The following is a 19,598-nucleotide window of genomic DNA, read 5'->3' as shown; positions in this document are numbered from 1 at the left end:
CAAGACCTTCTTGGCACATAGGTTGGAAAATAGCCTGAACAATACAACTGCCCAACTTGAGTTGGAGAAGGCATCCTCTCAGGCCAAAGACAACAGGATCAGGTCTTTGGAGGATATAATCATAGAGCTTGGGCATGACCCAAAAGATCCCAAAGCTATAAAGGAGCTGCTAAAGATAAGAGATGCAGACATTGCAGCTTTAAGAAAGATGGTGAAGATCCCAACAACCCTTCACCCTCAAACGGAAGAGGTTGCCTAGCAAAGAAAGGACCAGGATGTAGCAGCATTGCTGGTAACACTCCACAAGCAGCTGGTACAGACAGAGGGAAAACTGGTACAGAAAGAGGGAAAACTGGTACAAACAGAGGGAAAATTGGTAGAGACAGAGGCTGCATTACAGGCAGCCCTACAGCAGAAAGAAGGAGGCCAAACATCTCAGCCCCCTCAGCAAGTAATTAACCTTGAGTAACCCCCGCAAATTGTCACTCCTCCCACAGGGCAGACAGTTGAGACAGCTCCATCAACATCGGCACCAGCACCAACATCAGAACATGCTCAAAGCCTTGACATGTAGAAGATGATGAAAGAAATTCAGATTCTAGAAGCACAAATGGCAGAGCTAAATGAAACCAAGGAGAAATTGACCACACTCAATGAGAGATATGACAAATCAAAGCAAAGTGTAGCTGAAAAGGCAAGAGAGGTGAAAGCTCTTAAGGAGAAAATAAAAGAGCTAGAGAAAGAACTCACCCTTGAGAAAGTAGTGGCTGAGGTCAAGAAAGTCCTATGGGCCAATATTGGCCAATCAATAACAGACTAGTGGCAGTATATAGAGACTATTCATGAGCACATGGAGCTCATAAGCAGAGCACACAAGGAAGTCCAAAGAGCAAGGGCATCTCTAGGCAATATGCCTGAGATAGCCAACAGAATGATAAATGTCCTTAATAACCGCACAGGCCCTCAGCTGGCAGAAATAGGGATCACCAGTAGAACTGACACCATCCTGATGATAAAGAGGGTCCTAACTTTAAGAAATCTGGAGTAGACATTGGATAGAAGGTGCCAGGACATGCAAGCAGAAGTAAATAAGTTCACAGTTAAAATCATAGCATTGCATAGAAGAGGCCTTCCCAGCTTACTGAATAGCGCAGGAAGGCTCCTATCACATGAAAATTATGCAAAAAGGGTAAATACATTTGCCTCTAGTCAGATCACTGCAGGATCAAGCACTCCAGAGGAAGCAGGGCCTGCATCTGGGCAGAGCCTTTATGAAAAAGTAGAAAATTTGTTTTTTATTATGAATGAAATCGGACATCTGTTCGAAGTACCTCCAAACTACTACAAATATACAGAGGCGGATGAAACATTAGGCGCGATTTTGAGGCATCAGTTGCCTACACAGGAATGGTGGACCAGCACGATACAGCTATTGCTGTAAACCAGCAGGTATTCACCAAATTTTTGCATAAAAATATATAATCAGCAGGTTCAGAGAGTTAATGCATTCAGTATGACTGAAAAGAATGGACTGAGCCAACTCAGCAAACCAATTCGGCCACTAAAGCAACACTGACAGCTACATACAACCAGGCCGAGAAATCTACAGCACGACAAAACCATAAAGACATATCATTCAGCATTAATGCAGAAATGCTCAACCGACTCAATGGCCTCCAAAGGTCAAAAAGACTTCTAACAGAACTGCAGAGTATTTATTTTGTATTTAGAGCATCAATAACTTCCTTATCTGCTATTCTGAAAGTTGGTGAACGTATTTATTAATCAAATGACTCAGCGGTTCAGATATTTTTGTAAAACCGATTGTATATATTCCCCCTCGCATAAGCTTGCAGGGGTTGTTGATATTCTCTTCAAAAGAGCCTATGTTGTAAAAACTCAGAGTTGAATACAGGGAGCTAATGGAACTTCCAAGGTTCTGTGTTGTTTGATGCGTTGTGATGTGTTTGCTGATTTCTACAGGATTCCTGCATATTTCATGGCACAATAAGTTTTCCTAACTTTCTTGTTATGTCTTTCACTCTTTCATAATCCATTCATGTTCTATGTTTCACAAGTTTAATAGCACAGAAAAAGAATAGTTGCAGGATTTATCCATTGAATACCCTGAACTCAATCTATGCTGTTATGAACGTATTTCTTCAGTTATAGTTATGAAAGTGTAATTCTTAATTGCTGCACCTTCTAATTGAAACTTTCACAGAGACTATTATCCAAGAATTCAAATCTGCTCCTGGGTAGTATGCCTCTTTCTCAAGTCACCAGTTTAGTGAAAAACCCTTAATTGCCTTTCACTGGCTAATCCCATTTCATCATCCCAATTTTACGTTTGTTTCATGACATATCCAAAGGCCCTGCAGTTTCCAAACAATCTCACTCAACACCTCTAACAACCCGCAATCACAGACTCCATTGCCCAATGGACTGAAAGTATCTGAAGATCTCATCTTAAGCACTGAAAGACATCATTCAACCAAAAATTCAAATCAGAACCCATACCTCACAGCTAACCTAAAATCCTCAAGAAGAAAATTAGAACTAAAAGAGAGAGCCCTCTCTGATTACAGGTTGGCTAGAACCTGTGATCCAAAGATTGGTTAGTGGTTACCCCGGCTGTATTCCCTTAGGAGTCAAAGGGAACAACCTGGGTGTTAACAAGTTCCAATGCGTTGTTAGATTTATTCAGTTCATTTTACGGTTGATCTTGGATTAGGTTTCAATTTTCAGGCCTTACCATATGTAATATCTCAAAATTTCCTAAATGCAAACTATATGCCAAAATATATCATTTCATTCGATGAATGCTAACTACGAGAGATTTGAGAGCTTTCACACAAACAAAATGACCATAAAACAATCAACAATATCTCTAATGCAGCTAATGGAAATTAACAAAAATTTTCTCTGGAGTCACTAATCGCTAATAACAAGGAAAAGCTCTAATTTCCATTAATTAATGCAAAGCAAAAGAGATTGTTTGTTTCTTTTTGATGGCAAGATGCACTAAGAAAATTTTGAGAAATAATAACAGAGTTAAAAGACAAATTTCACCCAATGAAAACACAATCAGGTCCCCGAATACCAAGGCAGTCCTTCAAAACCAAGAGAATATCTCAAAGACCTCAATCGGCCGTGTGATCTAGGCCCAAAACGAAGCCAAGCGGAATCCAAGTGAAAAAGAAGTAAATCACTCGAATAACGCAATAAAAAGATTAACAACCACTGAACGAGTGCAAGAGAGTAACCAAAAAGTTGACTGGACTGACAGAAGACCAAAAACTCCTAAGGAAGGCTTGATGCACAAAGCCACTAGATGCCCTAGGGCTAAAACGTGAAATCGGTGGAAAAAAGCAAACACCCAAAGGGTAAAGGCCAAAAACTAGTCAAACAAGACTCTAACACACTCAAGTGATTGAAAAAGTGCATCCAGACACAAAACCCAAGCTTAGAAGGCTCAAAACAAGAAAACTCTAGAAGTTTCCCAGGCCTGGCGCGACTGTCAGGCTGCAACTAGCGCCTTTCAGGGATTGGCACGGGTTGTCTGTGTGCAACAATCGCCAACTGGCGCGACTGTCACTCTAAAAAGAGTGCCAGTCAAGTTTTCTAGGCTAAAATAAAAATAAGCGGTCCAAAACTTGGCTAACAATACCCAAACAGACCAAGAAGCAAGAGACAATAGAAGAATTTGACCCAGAAAGCTGACTAAGCAAGCAAAACAAGAAAAAACCAAAAAGGCAAGATAAGCCCCAAGTTGTTTAGTTCGTAAACCAAACCGGAGATTGACTAAAGTGGCGTTGATCTACTTCGCTAATGCAGAGCAATAGTTTTTAGAAGGATATCTGGATGTACTTCAGGCTTCGTCTAAAGTTTACAAATCAAACAACAAGCTAACTCCCCAGCAGAGTCGCCAAATTGTTGTGGAGGTAAATCCCCTCTACTGACAGAGGCGATCCCTACTGGCCCAGACCGGGTCTAGCAACAATCAAACAACGCTATCACGCAAATTCCTAATTGAAAATTAAAGGTCAATGATGAGAGCCTACTTGGATTCCAATGTGTAAGGACTCTGGACACCACATATCTCCACAATGGTATGATATTGTCCACTTTGGGCCTAAGCCCTCATGGATTTGCTTTTGGACTTACCCCCAAAAGGCCTCATACCAATGGAGATATTTGTCCATCCTTATATATCCATGATCCTCCCCACCTCTAGTCAATGTGGGACTTTGGTCGTATACCCAACAATCCTCCCCTCGAACAAAGGACCATCGAGCCTCCCCTCAAACGATTATCCATCTGTCCAATCTCTACCAACCAGGATTCTCCGCTCCAATGCATTGGAAGCACATGCCTTACATGGAGCACCACCTACCTCGAGAGCTTTCTCTATCCCAGGTCAACTCCTCTTCACCGTGTTGGGACCAGGACACGTCCATGAAGAATCCGGAGCACACCGCCTGTCTAACCGAGCTCATCCACGGATCCCATCGTGATATTACCGGGGCCCACCACCTTCGTTCGGTATTCCGAGGATTCATCCACTTGGCTAACTTTGGGGAATAGCTCCGATACCACTTGTAAGGACTCTGGACACCACATATCTCCACAATGGTATGATATTGTCCACTTTGGGCCTAAGCCCTCATGGATTTGCTTTTGGACTTACCCCCAAAAGGCCTCATACCAATGGAGATATTTGTCCATCCTTATATATCCATGATCCTCCCCACCTCTAGTCAATGTGGGACTTTGGTCATATACCCAACACAATGCTAATATTTGTAGAAGAGTTGACGCTCCCGTTCCTTTGCTCCGGCTAGTCACGATCCCCACGATCTCCGTGAATGAACACCTGCACATGCAAAGAACAATATAAACACAAGAATAAAATCCAATAAATGCAACTATATATCGGTCAGAAAAGATATAACTCAATCATCATTACAAGAGACAATAAGAGTGGAACCATAATGATAGTCGTCTATTATTGATAAACAAAGAAGAATACAACCATAGTTCTGACGTCAAATCCTCCTTTAGCTGGGTGATCAGCAGCACATGTCTTGCAAAGCTTGTAAGGATTGGGAACAAGTTCCTCTCTCTTTGGTTACAAGAATCTCCTTGCTTGGATTTGGCCTTATGAGTACTACGAAGGCTCTTGCAACATCAATCTCTTGGACTTCTGAAGCTATCACTATCACTAGCTGGAACTAGCTTGTCAAAGGCAAAAGAACAAGCTTTTATAGATAGAGGGGAAGGAGATTAGGATCAACCACAATATTCATGGGATTGGCTTTATCACTAAGAAGCTTCCATGAGAGGTGGCAAACCACTTCCCTTTTATGGAGATTCGAAGCCAAACCAAACCAACTCAATATAGATTCCGTTCATGAGTGGGTTACGAAGAACCTTCGTAAGTTTGTTTGTTAAAAACTTTACCCAACTGGGCTGGCGCGAGTGCGACTCTGAGGCAGAGCGCCATCTGGTGCGCCCTCTTTGAAGGATTTCCCCCATTGGCGTGAGCGATACATTGTAGAACCGCGCCAATGGCAAAAGGGCTCTTTTTATGGGTATTTTGCAGAAGATGTCTTCAGGGCATATGAAGTTCATACTTAGGGGAATAAAGTGCAAGTGTTTTCAGGTCATGTCACTTCTCACAGGTCCCGGAATGAGTCCTCCAAAGTGTGGTAGAGGGGTAATAGGGATGGTGACAAATTACTGTGTAACAGCTCTGTTGGTAGCCAAACGAGGGGAAACTGAAACCTTAGCCCCATCCATCGGACCCCACAAGTCTAAATGCATGAAAAAAGATGTGGCACCCTTTCTAGTGCTCGTACAAAATTGGATACCCCAAAAGGCTCCTAGTTTCTGACAGCTGATGACGACATCATCCATATTCTTTGGCAACTATTAAGGGCTTCATCCTGAAAAGTGACTATCTGTCTGACACAGAGGTCTGGACACCATTTTTGTGTTGCCAGCATTCGTTCCTTAGACCCCTCAATCTATAGAAAGGTAGAGTGCTTGTTAGAATTCTCCCTCCTTATTAGTAGTGGCTTTGTAGCTTGATTTTCTTCAAAGGTATTGCAAGCCTTCCTCCATTTAACCTGGTTAATGGTGTAGGAGGTAAAGGCTCTCAGGTGCACATCTCCCACGAACAGAACCGGGTTGAAGCTCTCATCATCCTTTAAGAAATAACCATGCATTTAGAGCTCATACATCAAATTCTGGTTCATGATATCATGGATTCTTATAATACGTAGGAATTGTATCGGGTCCTCGATCTCGTTGCTGATCTCCTTGTAGATGCTTTCCAAGTAGAAGAAAAATCACTGCTCATGAAGAAACCAAGCGTAACTATGGGCAGGGCACTAACGGGCCATTACTTGTTGTGCTAGGGTAAACATTTGTTCCTTATCTACCTTAAACACCTGTATCTGCCCTTCTAAACCCCTTATCTTTCTCTGTTGTTTCTCCTACCTCTACTTTTCTTTTTCCATTTGGTCTACATACTCAGTGACAATCGCAACAACTTGCTCTCGAACCCTCGTTGTCTCCTTCTTTTGTTCATTCACGACAAATTTCCATCTTTGAATTTCAACGCTAAGAAGAATTCTCGGGCCTCAAACAACTGTTCCACAGGACTAGACTGTGTAGCAGCAGAAGTGGTGGGAACATCTTCTGCCTGTACATCAACCAAGGAGACCTCGACCTTGGGCCTTATAGCCTTCTTCGTGTGGTGCCTCTTGTCCTGTGGTTGACGCTAGTTGTTGTGGAACAATGTAAACCTCAGGATTTACCTATTCCACATTTCCCTGCCCTGACTGAGTTGGTGGTGGTTCTTGTGTAGCACCCCCACTCATTTCAACATCTACGTTTATTTGGGCAAGTGATGATGGTCCTGGTGTAACAGCATCAATTGCTAGCTCTTTGACCATAACTTCTTCTCCTTATGCTTCATTAATGAAAGTTGATTCCTACAAAACAACATCAACTCCATCCATTGCCTTCGAATCCCCATCAATAGGTTCCACAAGCAAGGATGGATTGTGTGACAACCTCAACTGTATCACCAATCATCTCTTCAACTTCCATTTCTGCAATAATAGGCTCCACAGATGGGGTTGGTTCTTGTGTGATAACCTTGACTGTGTCTCCAACTATTTCTTCCACTTCCATCTCTTTTGGTTCCTCTTCTTATTTCTCCATTTTCTCGGGTTCCTCTTCTCCTCATGTTGTACCAGCAAGGGATGTTGTTCCTTCCTCTGATCCTTCTGGTTCTTCCTCTTTCGTTGTTGTACCAGCAGGAGATGATGGTTCTTCCTCAGGCTCTTCTTCCTCTCTTGTTGTTCCAGCAGGAGATGTTGGTTCTTCCTTGGGCTCTTCTTCCTCTCCTGTTGTACTAGTAGGAGATGCCAGTTATTCCCCCTCCAATTCCTCGGGCTCTTCCTCTCTAGCAGCTATAAAAACTGCCACTTATTCCTCTATCATATCGAGGAATTGTGCCCAAGGTACTTGAAATTGGGTCAATGCATGCATGACGAACATTCAAACCAGTCCTTGATTTGTGAGGACCACCAGCACTTGGCATGAGCTTCGAGCGTACTGCATCATAAGTTGAATACTCTTCATCAAGAAGAAATGCATGTTCATAGGATGAAATTGTGCTTGTGGAAATTGAAGGTGGGCTAGAATTTTGAAGTGGTATTTGAACAGGGTGGTAAACCTCCCTTCATAGGTTATATATTTCATAACAGAGCCTTCTACTTCACCCCATGGATGCAGCAAGGACTTTTGGTCATACCCCCTTCCCTTCAGAACAATGCTTTCTCGAGTCTGCAAAAATAATTCCAGTAATTCGGCAACGAATCCTTCCTTGAGAACCACTTTTGCCCTTGCTGTGTTAACCCAATGACTTCTGCAATGGCCTCCTCTGTGACAGGGATTTCTAATCCTCTAACCCGCAACCAATTCTCGTCCAAATTCATTGTGAACTCCACCGTGATCCCCTCATCAAACCCCTGCAATATGTGGAAATAAAAATCCCATCTTGCCTCTACAAAGATCCACCACGCATCTACATTGCTGTGGACCAGGGTTGTATCCTTGGGTTCATGATGCACAGCTAGTCTGCTCATCCTGTAGAAACTGTAATAGCACTTTAGACCCAGCATACTATTGGGAGGATGTTATAGACAATTTTGTGCCTTACAGCAACAGGCATGAATTGTCAATAATCCAAGGGATCCAAAGTTCCCTAAACATGATGTTCCTACCCCTAGAGGAACAAGGTCAGCAAACCAACAGCTCTCAGATCAGTTCTCCACCTGAAAACACTCAAAAACAAGCAATCCTGAAATCAAAGCAGGTGCTCCACTAGGCTTCTGCGCTGAAACACAACTCCTCCATGGTGTACCTGCGTTGCAAAGCAGGTAGAACAAAGGCCACCTGCGTTGAGCGAGATTGGACAAGTGGCACACTGAGTCATTGCTCCAAAAATGACACTTGGATCAGAGATTTCGCCTTGTGATGAGTCAGAGGCTCTGTTTCTCCAAGTGGAAGCAAGGTTCTCCAAGTGGACTCAAGAACTGAAGAGAGAGAGGACACAAGGCAGCTACACATCAATTGCAAGCTGACTCATCCTTTCTCAATTCATCTATATATTGAGCTCTCTCCTATGAGCTCAGGAGGCTGGAATTTTGTGCAAAGTAATGATATGTTGTTGGTTTCACTATAGAGCTATTGGGTGATTGCTTGAGGGAGGTGAAGAGGAGAAATTCTTTCTGCTGGGAGGTGTTGCTGGATTGGGGCCTTCAAAGGTTGTAACACTCTCAGAACCTTTACTTCTTCATTAATAAAAGCTATTGAGGTTCTTCTATATGCATTTGTTCCAATGATGCTTTGTGATAATTGTATATTTGGTTTATGCTAATCCGTGAATCAGTTATGATTGCATGCCTCTTGTAGTTTCCTTCTTTGTCATTTTGCAGGATCTCATTGTGGCTGGGCCGGCAAAAGAGCAAAGAGCTGGGAGCAAGCAGTGAAGAGAAGAGTTTGGATTCGACATTAAGCGCAAGGCTACGGTTAGTGCATTTATCCACTCTCTTTTGCTTTCATAAAGAAGTAAACCTTAAGTAGTTTTCTTTACAATTGTTGCTGAGGTACTATCACCCTTAGAGTGGGATAGGGTCATCCGAGTCGGATACTTTTCCCTACAACAAACTGGCGACTCCACTGGGGATCATATCTGTTTGATTGTTTGTAGTATTTTGCTATTCATTTCCTGAACAAAAGAGTACCAAATCGAAAAGCTTTTGACTATATCAAAATCGAAGTAGAGGGCAGCTACTCTAGCTCATTTCTGAGCGTGTTCATGATTTGAAGAGCTGATCTACAAGGATCCTTGTAAGCTCTTAGTGATAGCTTTTCACCTCCCTCAGGTCAGTTGCTACAAAGGGCAACTGTTGATTCAGGTCAAACTGGAATTACATCCAGCGGTTGGGTACCAATACTGCCTCAGCAACCAAGAGTTGCATATTCAATGCAACCAGTCCACCCTGTGTCGAATGTTGCCACTATACCTGGTATGGTGATTGCGTCGCAAGTACAAGCGCTGCCTACTGTATGTCAACCCCAAGTTTCTCAGGTTGCCATACAACAGCCTCTTGTCTCGACATCTCAATCGCAACCTCAGGTCAGTGCCTCCTTATCCGGAGCGACTCAGGATCAAACAAGTATTGTGACTCCTCATCTTGGTCAATCATCTAGTATTGGGCATCAGCAAATGGTCCAACAACCAGAGCTGGTTCAAACTCAACAACCGCCATTCCAGCAATCATGTCAAGGACCTGAGCAACAAGTCTTTGTAAGTAATGGGCAACCATACTATAATGGTTATGCCCATCAACCTTGTCAAAGTTGCCAACATTATGCTGGTATGCAAAGACCCACTGCTCAGGCGATTCCATCTTATCCTGGATATGCTTCGCCTAACCTAAATCAACAGTTGCCCTTTGTAGCAACTCTAGAATTACCAGATCTAAACCGGCTGACGAATGATCCAATTGCTTATGCCCCTTGGTGGCCAGCGATTCCGCATAAACTTCCATCAGACATCCCTAAATTCAATGGAAATCCAGGTGAAGATCCGTCGAATCATGTGATGACATTCCACCTATGGTGTTCATCAAACACCCTGAATGATGATTCGATAAGACTTCACCTCTTCCAGAGGACATTGACAGGTCCAGCGGCTAAATGGTACATTGAATTGCCAAGAGCCTCTTTCGACAATTTCAGCTCCTTAGCCACGACTTTCTTAACCCATTTTCAATTACCGATAAGGTATGAAACAGGAACAGAACTCCTTACCAACTTCAAACAAACAACGGCCACTCACATATCTGATCATATACATGACTGGCGACGTCGTCGTAGGATGGTAAAAACTTACGTTCCCGATCAGCTGTTAGCTGAATGGTTTATAAAGTCGTTACTTCCGGCTATAACGGAAGATGTGGCCAAGGGGGGAGTCGTAACAGAGGAGCAAGTCATTGCTCGTGCTCAATACTTAGACTTAGTATATACTCAGTCGGGCACGCTCTACGACAAAATACCTGACGCCCCTAGACCTGAATTTTCAATTCCTCCCCCTCCTGAATCGAATACTAACTCTCACGCCAGTAATGGCGTGACTGGCAAACGCAAAATTTCTAGTCAAAATGCAAATGAGGAACTTCTTGCCTCAGAAGTAAATGCCATGTCGACCGACAAGGGCAAACAACTGAAGCAACCAGGGGGCAAGAAGATAAAGAAAAGGAAAGGGAGACCCCCGACAGGGTGTCATATATGCGATGAGGATCATTGGACGAAAGATTGTCCACATATACCTGAAGTTAAGAAACTCTTCAAGAGTTCAAAAACCCCAGCAGTATTGACTGATCCGTTCCCTAATCCAAGCCAAAATCTGGTTGCCAATCAAAATGCTTCCCGATCCCAAGTGCTTATGTTGTCCACTTCAAAGAAACAGAATAATGCTTTGACAAGGAATAAAGGTTACCGGAATCCACAGCGGTCGAATAACAAGGCTGATAAAAAACCTAGTAGTTCGACAACAACTTTGAACGAAGTTGTGCCACCCATCGTTCCTAAGCCAATAATAAACTCGCCAAAGGGAGTAGTACACAAATCGACATTTAATCCTCGTGCAAAAGTAGCACAGGATTATAATATAATAGAGGACCTGACCCAATTGTCGTCCGCTATGTCGACACCTGAGGTAGCGCAAAATTGCACCTCCCAAGAGCAAGCTTTATTATCAGCCATAGGTGGGATAGGCCCAATGGATTCCAATCTTGTGGCCTTTGATCATAAAGGATATGACCCTCAGTTACCAGCTCAACAAGCTTTCCTTATTAAAGTGAAAGCCCTCAACAAAATTGTTCATCGAACAATTATTGATGAGGGGGCATCTACATGTCTTATGTCGATGAGTTGCTGGAAAAATTTAGGCTCACCACCCTTGTCGAAATCGTCAACGACGTTAAAAGCATTTGATGGACGATCATACACTCCATACGGGATTTTAAGTAACTTGCAAGTTGAACTGGGGGGCAAAACAGTAGAAGTTGATGTGGAAGTAATCGACGGAAACCTCGATTACAACATCCTATTGGGAAGGCCTTGGATATATGCCATGGCTGCAGTTGTGTCGACCTACTACAGGAGAATTGTATTTCCTTTTCAAGGAAAAATTACAATCGTCGACCAACAAACATTTCTCCCCAACAGTTCTCAAGTTACGGGAAGCAGCACAATGATCCATGAAAGTAATCAATCACTCCAAAATATCGGAGTAGGTCTCCTAAAAGACCCTGCCTTAATGGGTACTTTTGCCCTATCGCCGGCGAGTAATCTGGCGGCAGTAGCCACAGTGGAAACCTACAATGTGAAATCTTCTATATCTAACGGATTCGGAAGATTCCTAAACATTTTGTCAGCATGGATCATAGCCCTAATGGAAATACTGTGAATACAGTGGGCTCCGAGGACGGTTCTTATCTTGTGTCAACCTCGTTAAAAAATGAAACAAGGAGTCGAGGATAGTTCCTATCTTGTGTCAACCTCATTAAAAAATGAAACAAATCCCCGAGGTAAACCTTCATTCCAACCACCGAGTTGGATGCAATGAAGCTTGGGGGGCATGCACCTCGATTTGCATTATTATGTTGGGGGCATGCAAACTTATCTTCGAGCAGTTTTAGCAAAGTTCATTCTCGTTAAAAAATAAACGTAAGATTCGAGCAGTTTTAGCACATAGTTCATGCTCGTTAAAAAATAAACATAAGTTGTGAGCAATCTTCCCATAGAGTTCAAGCTCACTCAGAAAAAATGAACCGGTAAATAACCTTGGTAAATGTAACCTTTGACAGCCATATTAAAGCCCTTGGTCGTGTTCTTGCAGTCTCACCTCCATCCGTTCATTTGGCCAATCGTTCATCTCCATATGTTTGTTTACCCATTTTGAGGAACAGCTGCGGAGAGTGATTTCACTTAGCCATCCTTGTGACACTGCCGTGATTGGAAAATTCCAACCTGTACCTGGAATCTGCTGCTATCCCTGTTTATCACTCGTTCCTCAAAAGACGAGTCTTCTTTGAGCTCTTTTCTCCTGACTCATAAAATATGAAAAGTTTGCCGAGTTTTGGCCTTCCAGCTCATTAAACGACTAGAAGAGCTATCCCTCCTCTAGATTTTAATCTTTTTGGACCTGATGGATTATTGCACAAAAAGATCGAGCGCTTATTTTGTTCGGCTCGTTAAAGCAATCGAAAATTCATCCCTTCTGTATTGTTTTATACTTTTTCGGACTTAAGGGATTAGATGACGAAAAAGGAATTCTGGAGTTGACTTTATGTACCTTTTCAGACTCTCTAAAAATGAAAAGGACCGAGTTATCCTTGTCGTTAGACTCGTTAAATTCATTAAATAGCGACAAACTTGTCTTTAGACGAGAACGAGTTTCCCTATCGCTAGGCTCGTTAAAACATAGCGATGGGCTTGCCCGAAGGGCAGGTTATAGAACAAGCATATGTTATCCTCCTCAAGCTTGATAAAAATAAAGAGGTACTGGTCAGCAATGACTGGGGAAAAATTGCGAGAACCTCACAGCTTTAATGGTAGCAAGTCGCTCTTGAACATGACACTTTGTCCTCCGTATCACATCGGGTTGGGTTGTTTCATTCACCGGTCTCATAACCATGGTCCTCGCGACACCATCCACATTCGGGGTAATGCTACCAATCCATCACATCAGTGTCGTTAAATGTTCAAGAGATGTTGTTCTGCAAAGAGTCAACCGTGTCCCATCCACTGCCATACATTGTCCTTCATCCATGTCATGACCGCCACCCTGAATCATACATCACAGTTTGTTTTCACCTCATCACAATCACTAGCTCCGTTCCGTGTCACTGATGTGGGATTCATTAACGCCCTCCTTTGACGGATTGCTCCTTGTCGACATCAGCTCATTATCCAAGGAGTTGATCTAGGAACAACCCCTTCAGTACTTTGAAGCTTGCATGCCTCAATGGCAAGTTTCTCACTTCCGGCGACAGGTATACATCAATGACCTTCGACCAGAAGATTTTGCATGGTGGTCGACGCCAAGTCCTTTATTCCCACCATGTGAATTGTACTGTCGTACCTTGAGGGTCATCATCCTTATCGGTGATTCCTCTCGCGCTTGTTAACGGTTTACATCATTGACCGGTAATCAAGCGATGTCTTTCCATGTTCGACTTCAGAAAATTCTCACATGGATCGACTTGTACATCGAGTGAAGATCGGAAGAGATTGAAGACCCCGGATCTAGTTTCATCCATCCGGGATACGATATATATTCAGGATATAAAGACATTTGATATGTAGATCATTACAGCAGATGATCATCCTTCTCAAAGGATGATAATTTCAGCAGAGAATTATCAGTCTACCATCAGACGATCGTCTGTTCTATGTACCAAAATGTATTTATAAAGCTGAGCATGGGAATGCCCGCCTCAGCTAGATCATGAAAAAATATGAAAAATAATGTATTGTATTGTATCTTATTACAGGACACTTCTCAGCAGATTGAATGAACTTCGGATCCTCCTAATAAAGCATTTCACCCGATAAACGACCTCATACTTTAGGGGGCATCTGTTATAGACAATTTTGTGCCTTACAGCAACAGGCATGAATTGTCAATAATCCAAGGGATCCAAAGTTCCCTAAACATGATGTTCCTACCCCTAGAGGAACAAGGTCAGCAAACCAACAGCTCTCAGATCAGTTCTCCACCTGAAAACACTCAAAAACAAGCAATCCTGAAATCAAAGCAACACAACTCCTCCATGGTGTACCTGCGTTGCAAAGCAGGTAGAACAAAGGCCACCTGCGTTGAGCGAGATTGGACAAGTGGCACACTGAGTCATTGCTCCAAAAATGACACTTGGATCAGGGATTTCGCCTTGTGATGAGTCAGAGGCTCTGTTTCTCCAAGTGGAAGCAAGGTTCTCCAAGTGGACTCAAGAACTGAAGATCAACTGAAGAGAGAGAGGACACAAGGCAGCTACACATCAGTTGCAAGCTGACTCATCCTTTCTCAATTCATCTATATATTGAGCTCTCTCCTATGAGCTCAGGAGGCTGGAATTTTGTGCAAAGTAATGATATGCTGTTGGTTTCACTATAGAGCTATTGGGTGATTGCTTGAGGGAGGTGAAGAGGAGAAATTCTTTTTGCTGGGAGGTGTTGCTGGATTGGGGCCTTCAAAGGTTGTAACACTCTCAAAACCTTTACTTCTTCATTAATAAAAGCTATTGAGGTTCTTCTATATGCATTTGTTCCAATGATGCTTTGTGATAATTGTATATTTGGTTTATGCTAATCCGTGAATCAGTTATGATTGCATGCCTCTTGTAGTTTCCTTCTTTGTCATTTTGCAGGATCTCATTGTGGCTGGGCCGGCAAAAGAGCAAAGAGCTGGGAGCAAGCAGTGAAGAGAAGAGTTTGGATTCGACATTAAGCGCAAGGCTACGGTTAGTGCATTTATCCACTCTCTTTTGCTTTCATAAAGAAGTAAACCTTAAGTAGTTTTCTTTACAGTTGTTGCTGAGGTACTATCACCCTTAGAGTGGGATAGGGTCATCCGAGTCGGATACTTTTCCCTACAACAGAGGAGTGACAGCGACTAACTTGTTGCAGTAAAAGCATGGTAAATGAAAATGAATGAGGTGGATCGATAGTAAAACGGTGGGTAATTTCTTAGGAAGCAAAGAGAATCATGGTGGATTATGGTGGATTCGGTGAATGGTATGGTAATTATTATGCATTAAATGAGAAGGTACATATTTCAAATCTTGACGCATGCCAATGATTATGTGGCATAATGATGGAGATCGTGGAGCATACCATTGCACAAGGGTTAATGATGGTCATGGTTTAATCATTAGTGCGGTTTTAATTTCACCATTGTTTAATTATGACGGCACCTCCCGAACTTATAAATAGCCATCAGCGGCATGTCAATGTCTTGTCCACGTAATATTTAATTAAATCCATAAAGGTCAATGGAGATGTACCTGGTGATGTACTTGACAATTGGCAGAGTAACGATGTTGTAACAACAACTAAGGAGTAATAGCATTGGCGGAGTAACAAAAACTGAGGAGTAACAACATCTGCATAGTAACAACAATCGAGTAATATCATTGGCGGAGTAACAACATCAGTGGAGTAACAACAACTAAGGAGTAATAGCATCCGAGGAGTAACAACACCCAATACTTAGAAATTTTTTAGGAGTAACAACAGATATTACTTAGAAAATTTTTCAAGAAGGTCAGTATTAGTGGAGTGATTGTCCCAATTACTCAAGAAATTTTTCAGCTCCTCAATTATTGCGCTTTGATAGTAGCTCCTGCAAAAAGACAAACAATTGAGTAGTAACATCATTATCTCTCTCTCTCTCTCTCTCTCTCTCTCTCTCTCTGTATATATATATATATACATATACATATCTATATATATATATGTATATATATATATATACATATATATATATATATATATACATATATATATATACATATATATATATATACATATATATATATATATATATAGATATACATATATATATATATATAATTCAAGGGTGCAGAGGAGGCATCCTTTGCACCAACAACCTTCAATCCATATTTTTCAAAGACATGTTTGATGAAGGCTTCTCTGGAGGCTAGGCGATGGTAAAGTCTAAGTCGATGTCCATTTACAATGAAAGAAACATGGGAATCATTGATTGTAATCAATATGACAGTCCCAATGTCAAATACGCATCAATCTTGTATGGTCCCAACCATCACGAGAAAAGCTTTCCTTTAAAATCCTTAAAGCGGGAATCATATAGCAATGCCAAATCCCCTCTGTGAAACACCTTATTTTTAATAAATTTATTGTGCCATTTTTCTCTCTGCTGTTGTATGGTAGCAGTTCTCTAGACAACCATTAAAAAAATTTCATCCAGCTCATTCAATTGTTCCATCCAGTGTTTCTGGGCTTCTGAAAGATCCTGTCCTAATTCCAGCGTTGTTCTGAGCATACTGATTTCAAATTGTATCGAGAACAATGGGGATTTTCCATAAATAAGTTCAAATGGTGAAAATCTCGTTGTGTTCTGCCATGTTGTTCTATACACCCAAAGAGATTCGGGGAGCTTTTCAGCCTAATCCCGGCGATGATTTTCCATGGTCTTGGTGAGAATGTTTTCCAATACTTTGTTTGTGCTCTCCACTTGATTGTTTACCTGAGGATGATATGGGGTTGTTATCCTATGTTTGATCCCATATTTTTCCATAAGCTTTGTTATCATGTGTGGCATGAACTATGCTCCTCCATCTGAAATTATCTCTCTCAGAGTACCATATCTGGCAAAGATTTCTTCAAATAGAAAGTTAGAGACAACCTACTCTGTCGCTTTTGCTACAGCCTTGGATTCCACCCACTTCATCACATAATCTGTGCAGACTAAACTGTGGACTTTCTAATGTGAAGGTGGGTTAAATGGACCCACAAAATCAATGGCCCATCTTTCGAAAGGCTCAAGAACTACCTGTGGCTATAATGGCATTTCATTTGAGAGACTAGGCTAACCCATCCGTTGGCAGTTATTGCATCTTCAAACATAGTTGCATGTGTTGCTAAAGATAGATGGCCAATAATATCCCATCTATAACACCTTGTGGCCAGTTCATTTGTCTGTGAAATGCCCCCCACAAGGGCCATCATGAGAAGCTCTCAAAACCTCATAGATTTCACTTTCTTCTACACAATGACAGATCTGTTGATCACCCCCTGTATAAAAGATATATCCTGTTATCCATGAGTAATGGGCACTATGATGAATAATCCTTCGTTGTTCCCTGTATGAAAAATGTTGAGGTACCTTTCATGTAGACAAATAGTAAGCAATATTTGCATACCAAGGGGTATCAGTAGAAATTGAAAACAAATGTTCATCCAGAAAGCTATATTCTATAGGTTCTCCTTCTTTATCAACATTTAATCTAGAAACAAAATCAGCAACTACGTTATCCTTGCTTGGTTGATCTATAATGGTGATATCAAATTCTTGGAGTAATAAAAACCACCTTGTTATACGCCCAGGAGTTACAGGTTTGTTCATTAAATAGCTAATTGTTGCGTGATCAATATGCACAAAAGTAGGATAACCATTAATAGTGTCAAAATTTGTTAACAACATAGATGACAGCCAAGAACTCCTCCGTTACCATGTAGTTTAAATCAGCAAACATTAAATTCTTGCTGACATAATAGATCACATATGGCTTCTTATCTTCTTGATGTCCCAACACTACCCCTACAGTCGTTTGAGAGGCATCTGCATGGATATGAAATGAAATTTCCTAGTTGGGACCACATAAAATTGGAGCTTAGAAGATTATTTCTTTAATCTTTTCAAAAGCTACTTCACAATCATCTATCCATAAAAATTCTGCATCTTTAGTTAACAGCTGAAAAAGTGGAAATGCAATTTTATAAAAAATTTCTATAAAACGCCTATAGTAACTAGCGCAACCAATGAAACTGTGTACCTGAGTCGGTGTGTTAGGTATAGGAAAATGTAGAATTACCTTTACGTTGGTAGGATCAACTTGTATCCTAGTAGCTGAAAGTAAATGTCCCATCACTACTCACTCTTCTCTCATCATATGGAATTTTGTTGTACTTGGAGAAACATGCATTTGTTTACACCTTTTAAGAACTTTCTCCAAGTTTTCGAATCCTTCTTCGAATGAGCCCCCATATGGCGTGAAGTCATCCATGTAAATTTCAAGACTATCATTGAGTAAATCAGAAAAAATCCCCAGTATTTCCCTCTGAAAGGTAGCAGGCACATTACAAAGACCAAATGAAAGGACTCGATAAGTTAATGTTCCTCAAGGGAATGTAAAGCTAGTCTTATCCTAATCCTTAGGAGCTATTTGGATTTGGTTATACCCACTAAACTCATCCAAGAAAGAGAAGAACTTATTTCTGTCCAGGGTATCAAGGACTTGGTCAATAAATGGTAGAGGAAAATGATCTTTCAAGGTTTCTTTATTCACCTCCCTATAGTCTACACAAATCCACCATTCTTTTTAGGAATGATGACTAGTAGGGATACCCACTGGATGTCCAAAATTGGGTAAATAAATCCTGCATCCAATACTTCTGAAGCTCCTCTTTGACAATGTTCTTCAAGGCAGGGTTCATCCTTTTCTGAGGCTGTCTTATGGGTCAACAATATTCTTTGATATAAATATGATGAGTGCAAAAACTGGTAGGGATACCTTTCATATATGTATAATCCCAGGTGAACGCTTCTTTCTATTCTCAAAGGATCTTCAGGAGCTGTTCCGTCTGGGCCGGTGAAAGATTCAGGTTGATATTCAATGTATTCCCTGACTCAATCTCCACCAGTACGCTGTTAGAAAGTGTTGTTACAAGAATGTCTTCACCTTCGATTTCTGATTCGATAGTTTCCTGTATTTCGCAGCTCATGATTGATTCCAGAAATTGCCGAGTTGGATCTGCCACAACATGAGGGCTGCTAATATAAGTGTTGATAGTATCATCCTCTATTTCATTCTTAAAGTAGAGGGATTTCCCCATGGTTCCATTTCCTGCTGTTCCATTTCAATCCCATCCAAAGACAAAGAGTTCTACTTGGGATTTTTCTATGAGCTAGGCTCTGCAGGGGGATAGAGAATAAGATTTTTCATATTTTCCCCATTAGAAATTATCATGTTTCTTGATCGACATCTGATATATGCATCAGTGGTTGCAAACCATGGCCGTCCTAAAATAAGGGGATGACCACCAGCTGGATATTGCGTATGCAAGACTAGGAGATCAACAGGGTAACGCCAAGAGTCCACTGAAATCGTTATGTCTTCCAATTTCCCTATCGGCTTGATTGTAGATCTATCAGCTGATTCTAAGACTGTAGGGGTTGGCTTGAGATC

The sequence above is a fragment of the Pinus tabuliformis genome, chromosome 2_1 (genome assembly GCF_031772625.1).
Source record: "Pinus tabuliformis cultivar Carrire ecotype Pingquan chromosome 2_1, CPIR1, whole genome shotgun sequence".
Taxonomy (NCBI): Eukaryota; Viridiplantae; Streptophyta; class Pinopsida; order Pinales; family Pinaceae; genus Pinus; species Pinus tabuliformis.
Note: the sequence above shows the minus strand (reverse complement) of the source record.